This window comes from Lolium perenne, chromosome 4, assembly GCF_019359855.2.
Source record: "Lolium perenne isolate Kyuss_39 chromosome 4, Kyuss_2.0, whole genome shotgun sequence".
Taxonomy (NCBI): domain Eukaryota; kingdom Viridiplantae; phylum Streptophyta; class Magnoliopsida; order Poales; family Poaceae; genus Lolium; species Lolium perenne.
In genome coordinates this window covers 13,088,616-13,095,980 of record NC_067247.2, presented here as the reverse complement: position 1 = coordinate 13,095,980, position 7,365 = coordinate 13,088,616, and the positions used below count along the sequence as shown (strand labels likewise).

General features: G+C 45.8%; 1 long non-coding RNA gene across 1 annotated transcript; it reads left to right on the top strand.

Moving 5' to 3' along the window:
- The first annotated feature begins 1,055 nt into the window (after nt 1-1,055).
- LOC127291797 (uncharacterized) lies at nt 1,056-4,935 on the top strand. Its single transcript, XR_007844727.2, has 3 exons — nt 1,056-2,794; nt 3,769-3,908; nt 4,585-4,935. It is a non-coding gene; the product is annotated as an uncharacterized lncRNA (long non-coding RNA).
- The last annotated feature ends 2,430 nt before the right edge of the window (nt 4,936-7,365 follow it).

Genomic DNA, 7,365 nt, shown 5'->3' with positions numbered 1-7,365 from the left:
CATATACAACACCCGCTGCAACGCCGGACGACCGCGTCGCGCACCCCTCTTAGGCGTGCGTGCCGTGGTGGGCCGGGAACGTTAGCGAGGGGCGGGCGGGGTTCGACGTTGTTCTCTTCCTCGCCAGCAACCAAATTCTTAGGGGCGATAAGACGACGACGATGAAGCCCCTAGTAGGGATCCACGACGGAGCAGGAGCCAACGAGGCTAGAGTGAAGCGGAGCCGAGATATGGAACTGAGGGGTGGGGGTGCAGGGGCGGAGCCGGCGACACTTAGGGTTAGTGTTAGGGTAGGGGTGCTCGTCGTAGAGGAAGAAGGTGCAGAGATGTTAGAGGGATGGTCGGGGCGGCAGAGGACTGGCGGGCGTGGAGATTTGAGGAGGGCTAGACATCAAGGCGGTGTAGTAGCGATGTTGTGCTCGGGCGACAGTCGCAGACGGTTGCGGCCGGTGGTGGTGGCGGGGGAATCTAGGGGGGAGAGAAGATGGTGTGAGGGCGGTGGAGGAGATGGTGCGGTGGCTCGCCGTCCGGTCGTCGATAAAAAAGCGAGAAGGATGTGAAGAAGAAGATGTATGCTGTTGTGGGCGAAGTCCATAAAATGGTACGTGCGTCGCGTCGGTTCGGATTGTGGCGTAAAGGTCCGTCGGTTCGGATTGTGGCGTAAAGGTATGTGTATAGGAATTTTCGATTGCTCCGTGGTCTCAAGTATAGCTGGGCATGGGCAGCCTGACCCGGGCCAGGTCAGGGCAATTGTGCACGTCGTGCCAGGCCCGGGCACATGCCTGAATTTTTGGCCCGGCAGTCGGGCCGGGCCTCAGCTTGAGGGAATATGCATTTTACCGAAAGTCGGGCTGGACCACTTGGGCTGGGCTGGGCTAGGCTTGGGCCTAAATTTTTGGCTCGAAGGTTGGGCCGGGCTTGGGCCTAGACTTTCAGCTTCGGGCTTTCTTAGGCCTGGCCCCAAAAAGTGCCCAGGTATGGTCTCTCGAGTTGAGGGCGTCTCTTAACGGGCCATGTTCCTTCGGCCTACCTGAAACCGGTGATGCCCAGTTCGAGAACCACTGCCAAACAATTTCAATTTTGGGGTAAACGGAGGAGGAGAATCGCCGGCGATTCCATGGCGTCCGGCTTCAGGTTCCCGATGCTGTCGACCGCGAAGGTCGCCAAGGCGCTACTCCAGTCCGATATCTCATCCGGCACCATCCTCCGCCCCGACGACATCGCCAAACCCCAGCTCGACCTGATCCTCCCCGCCATCCTCTCCCACTTCTTCGCCTCCTTCGTCGAGGTCCTAATTAAGCGCCCTCATCAACTACCTCTTGGAACGAGAGGAGAAGCTCAACCTCCTGCGCCCCATCATCAACGACGTACCCGACTACCACGAGTGTTCTGTGGAGCCAGTGGCCAGGATTGATCAGTTCTTCACTGTCCAGAGCCTCTGCAGCGTTTCTGTTCGGGGAAATGCCCACATGCAAACTTGAGTTCTGAAATTGCAACTTTTGTTTGTTGTGCCAGGTTTCTTTCGTGCAGCATCTAAGGAGGTTGCGGATCATTAGCTCGTGGAGTAGATGGAAGAGCCAATGGTCCATCAGCTGGAATGTGGATGTCAGTACCCAGTGGCAGAAAGTTCAGGTTTACAAAAAGCAGCACTTGGAGCAAAAGCCGTGGTCATCAATATCAAGAACGTGGAGATCCACAGGATGGTGTGTTGATTCCCTGCCTTGTGTCTTATTTCCTCTATTTCTGTTGTGAGAATAAAGCTGTGCTATGACACCATGATCAGGTTCAATGTGCTTGATTCACGACACAAACACATCATTAGCAAATTTCGTTCTTTACGTGGCATTGCATTCATGTCTATAGCTCAATTTGAACCACTTATTCAGCTACTTAATTGTCTTTTGATATCGTAGAATTCTTCTGATGATTGACTACATTGTCAGGACCTTATGTTTATTGTAAATTTCTTCAACTTTGCCCGCACCCATCTGTTGCGTTGGTCAACCCAAAGCTTTATATGAATCTAAGTTACTTAGAATGCTGCCTTCCTCTATCATCGTTCGCCGTACATGAGTTTGTCATGTTATATAAATAAAATATAAGCAATTCATACAGATAGCAAATGAAATTTGTAAATCACCTATCATGGTACATAGTATATGCCTACAATATACACAACAATGAAACACATGGGATTCTGATCAAAAGACCACATTCAATATCAGGTTGAATATAAAAGCCTTGGCCCTTTAGTGTGGCTCGACTCTGATCTTCTAGATCCAAGCTAGAGCTACTTGGTCAAAATACCTTGGCTCCAAGTGCGCACCTAGATGAAACTCCAGCCATTTTGATGCGAATAAACTCGAAGCTCCCAGCTATAGGAACTAGGAAGCCCTAAGCTTCATCCAACTTTCAACTTTCGTAGGTTAGAAGCACTCCAGCCCACATATTGCCTGGCTAGCTATCTACATCTAAAAAGTGCACACTGTACACAATCTGTTGAAACAATTCTTTATCCACCATTTACTCTTGAGTCTTGATATCTGCTTCTCCAGTTGGCATTAAGCTATACTTAAAGAATGAGGGAATTAAACAACTGATATACTGTTCTTGACAATTTGCGCTGATAGGTTGATGTTCTGCATAAAAATTAATCAACATTTCAGTACATAATCTTGTATTTGATGCATTTTATGTTTCCTGATAGCCCAGGCAGATTTTGAGTAGACTAAACATGCCCAAGAAAACTCCAAATTGAGGTTCAATTTTTTTGGAGTCCCTAGTAAAGGTTCAGGTGAGACCTCTTCCATTTAGTTTATTTGTAGCTGCAGGCCAGGTTCCAAAATTTGGCAGATTATATTTTTTCGGTGACCTGATGTTCACATATAGTCGATCTTGTAGATTGCCTAGTACTAGTTGACTGGATATCAACTATATTTGTCCTGTTTTGACAAACTACATTAGTTTTTCCATGCAATTCGGCTCGCGGAGGGCCTTGGTTCCCTTTATTTGGCTCAGTATCTAGCAGTGCAAAATGTTCAAGAGAAAAATGCCACTTTGGAGTTACTCGATAAGGTTTTCTGGTTTCACTATTTTGTGTTGAGTGTTCACCAGGGACCACTTTTCATTAGAAATATGACAATTCTAAAAGTTGCTTTTTTTGCTTACGACCATTGGCTGCAGCAACACATTTTAGACTTTAGTTCCATGGATTTTGATAAAAGAAAACATATGTTATATATGAGTCTCCCAGGACCATTTGGTTTCCTCATAGGATATATCTCTATGGTACATATCTATGATATTTTTGAGTCCATCTGTTACTGCTAGGGCCTGGTGGTGCTGTATCAGAGTGGCAATTACTGTTGTTCCTTGTTATGCTGCACCAGTAAATACCCCTGTGACCTTAACTATGTCCATGTCGCAGGCTCATGAGAAACTTGTAAAGCACTCCTCTAAAATCAAGGATGTACAGAGCATGATTGCATTCTGTAGCTGGATTAATTGAACAATAAGGCTATGCTTATTGTTGCTGCTTAGCTTGCTGCTGCCAAAACAGTTAAGAAAGGAGTTAAAGTCCTCAAAGCTAAGCTTAATGATGAAAACTCGTTCATGCCCTTTGACACAGAGATTGTTGAATTGCAAGGAGAAGGTTATGTTTCTGATTCTAAATGTACATTTTGTTATTACTGCTTAATTATTGTATGTTCCTCCCTTTCTGGAAGTTATTCTTTTACTTACATTATTATCTTAATCCCTTCGAATCAGAACATGAAATGGAGGAGCTCTCTAGGAAAAAAGTGAAAGAAAGGAATCAAATAATACGAGATCAAAATCAGGAGCTGAGTGCTTTTAGGTCCAAGATTCCTTGAACCTAAAAAAAGGAAAGCAGAGGCAATGATCGCTAAGTAATGTATTTATTCTGAATTTTTGGCTTGTTTGAACTTTATATCCTTTTTATATTGTAAAGAGTAATTAATTTTTGGTGTTCAAGTGTAAAATACTTATCTAGATTCTTTCTTGACGATGTTAGTACAGTACTAGTTGTCCATCTTTCTGACTGTTAAAGCCTGCAGATTTAGTCTCTTATTTGTAAATTATTTATTTTCTATATAAAATAGCTGACATATTGCATTTCTTCATGTCATTATCACTACATAGGCTAAGAAGTTATGTTTGAAAATTGCTTCAGTAAGGACTGCAGCCACAGGATAACAAAAGAATCATGTAAAATTTGGCAATATTCTGAAAGCGGTATGTCTGATTTAGAGGACTATTTCGTAACTTCATCAATGAACATGCTTCTCCTCAAGAATACCTAAGCTGCTATTATAACTTTTATGCAATTTAATACCCACATGGATACCGTCAACCCTTTTCGTGAAACAAGTTGAGGAGGTGGGCAGGTTAGATCAGAATGCTTCTGAGGCCATTTGAATTTCTTTCTCTAACTTAATAAAATTACATGACCTGTGACTCAAAGCCAAAATAAATATAGCCCAAGTCGTCAGTTACATATTTCATAATGTAGAGTAGCAGCTTAGAATTTCTGATGGGGTGAATGTTCTTATTCGAAATCTGTAGGAAACTGACATAGGAAGGTAGTTCTGCTCCGGGACCATCTGCGGATACAACGAAAACCACACTGAGAGCCAGTGCAACAAGCAAGAAGTCAAGGGCTCGGCTCGGAAAAGGATATGAGATGTTCTTCTTACTAGCATGGTGATGTAATAGTGCCTCTAGCTACAACTAATGTTTATGAACATAGGAACTTCATTGATCTATGGAATCATTAGCTCACTTGCCCTTGCCTGCTTGTGGAAACAGGGATAAAAGAATCCAACACAAAAGACCTGCCACGGTTTTGATGCTATCTACTCAATTATGCGCTGGTTTCGATCAGGACGAAGTATTGCTTGTTATTTCCTGCAAGAATGAGAGGAATACGTACTGATGCTCTCTTTTATGTAAATATACTGCATTTTTGTCACTATTTGTTTCATTTTTTTTTTGCTTGTGCTCTGATTTGACATCTGCTATTATTGCTTTGTTGTCGATTGGGAACCCAGATTTACACTTGAAATATCATCATCCAGTTTTTTATTACGACCAACCTCTGAATTCGTGAAACTTAACTTGGAACAACAACCTTGAACTTAATTTTTACATCCAGAACGTTTGAGCATCAAATCCACCTTGTATGACTGGCCTAGAGCAGTGGCATCAAACTGCTGCTCCAGCACCACCGTGAGGAAGGGGGATATGGGCTGCTGCCAACACCGCAGCTTCCCTTCGCCGCCGCAATCAGTGGCTAGGCAGTGAAAGTCCCAGGGCTGCGAGCTGCACACCTTGTGTGCACAATGATGGCACGTTGGACTCGAGCATGTACAACCTTTGTCAATGACCATGGCCTTGTGTACTTCGGGACCTGGGACCTGAGGCTAGAGGACAATGTTCGCTGTCTCGGTGTCTTAGATCAAGGTCATAGTACTTCGTGGTCGCAATTTTTGTATTGTTTTGTTGTTGGGTACGTTGTTGGGTAGGGTGCTGCCACCGACTGTATGTTGGCTCCAGCGGTGGCGGTCAGGACTGAAATGGGAGAGGAGGTTTGGTCGAGCGTGGTTAGTGAGGATCAGGAAGGCTGCCGTCTCCTTGTTGGCATGAGTGGTGGTGTCACCAAGCTCCCGGTCGTCGTAAAAGCAAACGTAGAAAATGAACATTGACTAATGATCGACAGAGCATCATATCAGCCTAGCTAGAGCTACATTTTCTTCTTGCATCTGTCATGAACTTGCTCATGATCGATCGCTTGCATCAAGCTGCACCCAAATAAATTAGTCAAGTATTTGTCTCACGCTTATGAACATAGGAATTGACTCACTCATAGTACTGAAAAATAGATAGCAAAGAATATATAATCAATTAATCTGAACAAGAATTGCTTGTTCATCATCATTGTACAATCACAATACATGTTATATGTTTGCCCATGGCTTACATCAAAGATTCAAAGCTAGACTACCATGGATCGGGGAGTAGTACATATCGACCAAAACATTTAGCTGGTCCATAATCTGTTGCATGCAGAAATGGATCATAGGCTTTGGGCCAGCACTAATTAAATAGACTATATCTCGTACAGTAGCTCCTCCACCATGTGCTGGATGCAGATTTCGCAGTTTGCCTTGGAGCACTTGGCCATGCCGTGCGACGATGGAGTATCACAGAAGACGAACGCCGGCGTTGGCGCTGGGCATGTCACCAGGTCCATGTCGTTGTCGGCGAAGAGGCGCGAATAGGTGACCTCCTGGTATTCTTCCTCAACCAGCGGTGGCTGCTGCTGCGTTCGGGGAAATTCTTCAACGTCTTGGAGTATGTCGTCAGAGAACCCGGCCGGATCCACGCTGCCGTTGTCGTCCTCGAGTTGTTGGAGATCTTGAATGGAGAACCCGGCAGGCTCCATGCTGCCGTAGGGGGGCATCACGTCTTGGCCAGAAAGCAACCAGTGTTCGATGTTGTCCTCTGGTTCTTGGAGGTGATCTTGAAAGGAGAATGCGGCCGGATCCATGCTGCCGCAGGGGCGCATCGCGTCGTCTTGGCCGGAAAGAAACCACCGCTCGATGTCGTCCTCTGGTTCTTGGAGGTCTTGAAAGGAGAACCCGACGCTGCTGTCTTCCCCGGCAGCGACTGCGGGCATTGGGTTGTCGTCGGAATACAACCAGCGGTGCTCGATCGCTTGAAGCTGGTCTGCGGGTTCTTGGTCCTGTTCTTGGCGGCGCGGGGTTTGGAGACGTGGAGCGTCCGGGTGTGGATCGTCGCCGGCCTTCCTCTTCTTGCAATCCGGCATGGCCATGCTCTTGTTGCAATCCGCCATGGCCTTCCTCTTGTTGCAATCCTCCATCGCCTTGATCACCGAGTCGTACGTCGTCTCCGTCTTGTGGCGCGACACGCAGACCCTGCATAGGACCAGACCGGCGGCATCGTCGTTGAGGCGGTACTCCGTCATGCACCATCCGAGCCTGGTAGGCCTAGCTCGCGGCGACTCCTTGAACTGGTAGGAGAGCTCCATCTTGTGGCCAACGCAGCGATTTTCTTGGTCAAATACGCAGGGCCGGTCCTGGGATTTCACGGGCCTGGGGCGAAATCAGAATCTAGGGCCCCTTAATACAAACACTATAATAAATATTAAATGTTATGGAAATATTGCCGTCAATAATTAGTACATATTATGTCAAGAAAATCTTCTAACATATATAGATTATATATATGCAAACTCACTAAGGATGACGTATCAATATCACTCTTATGGTCACTAGTGGACTTGGCATGGAATTGTGTCGTCGCGGTGATTAGTGAAAGTGATCT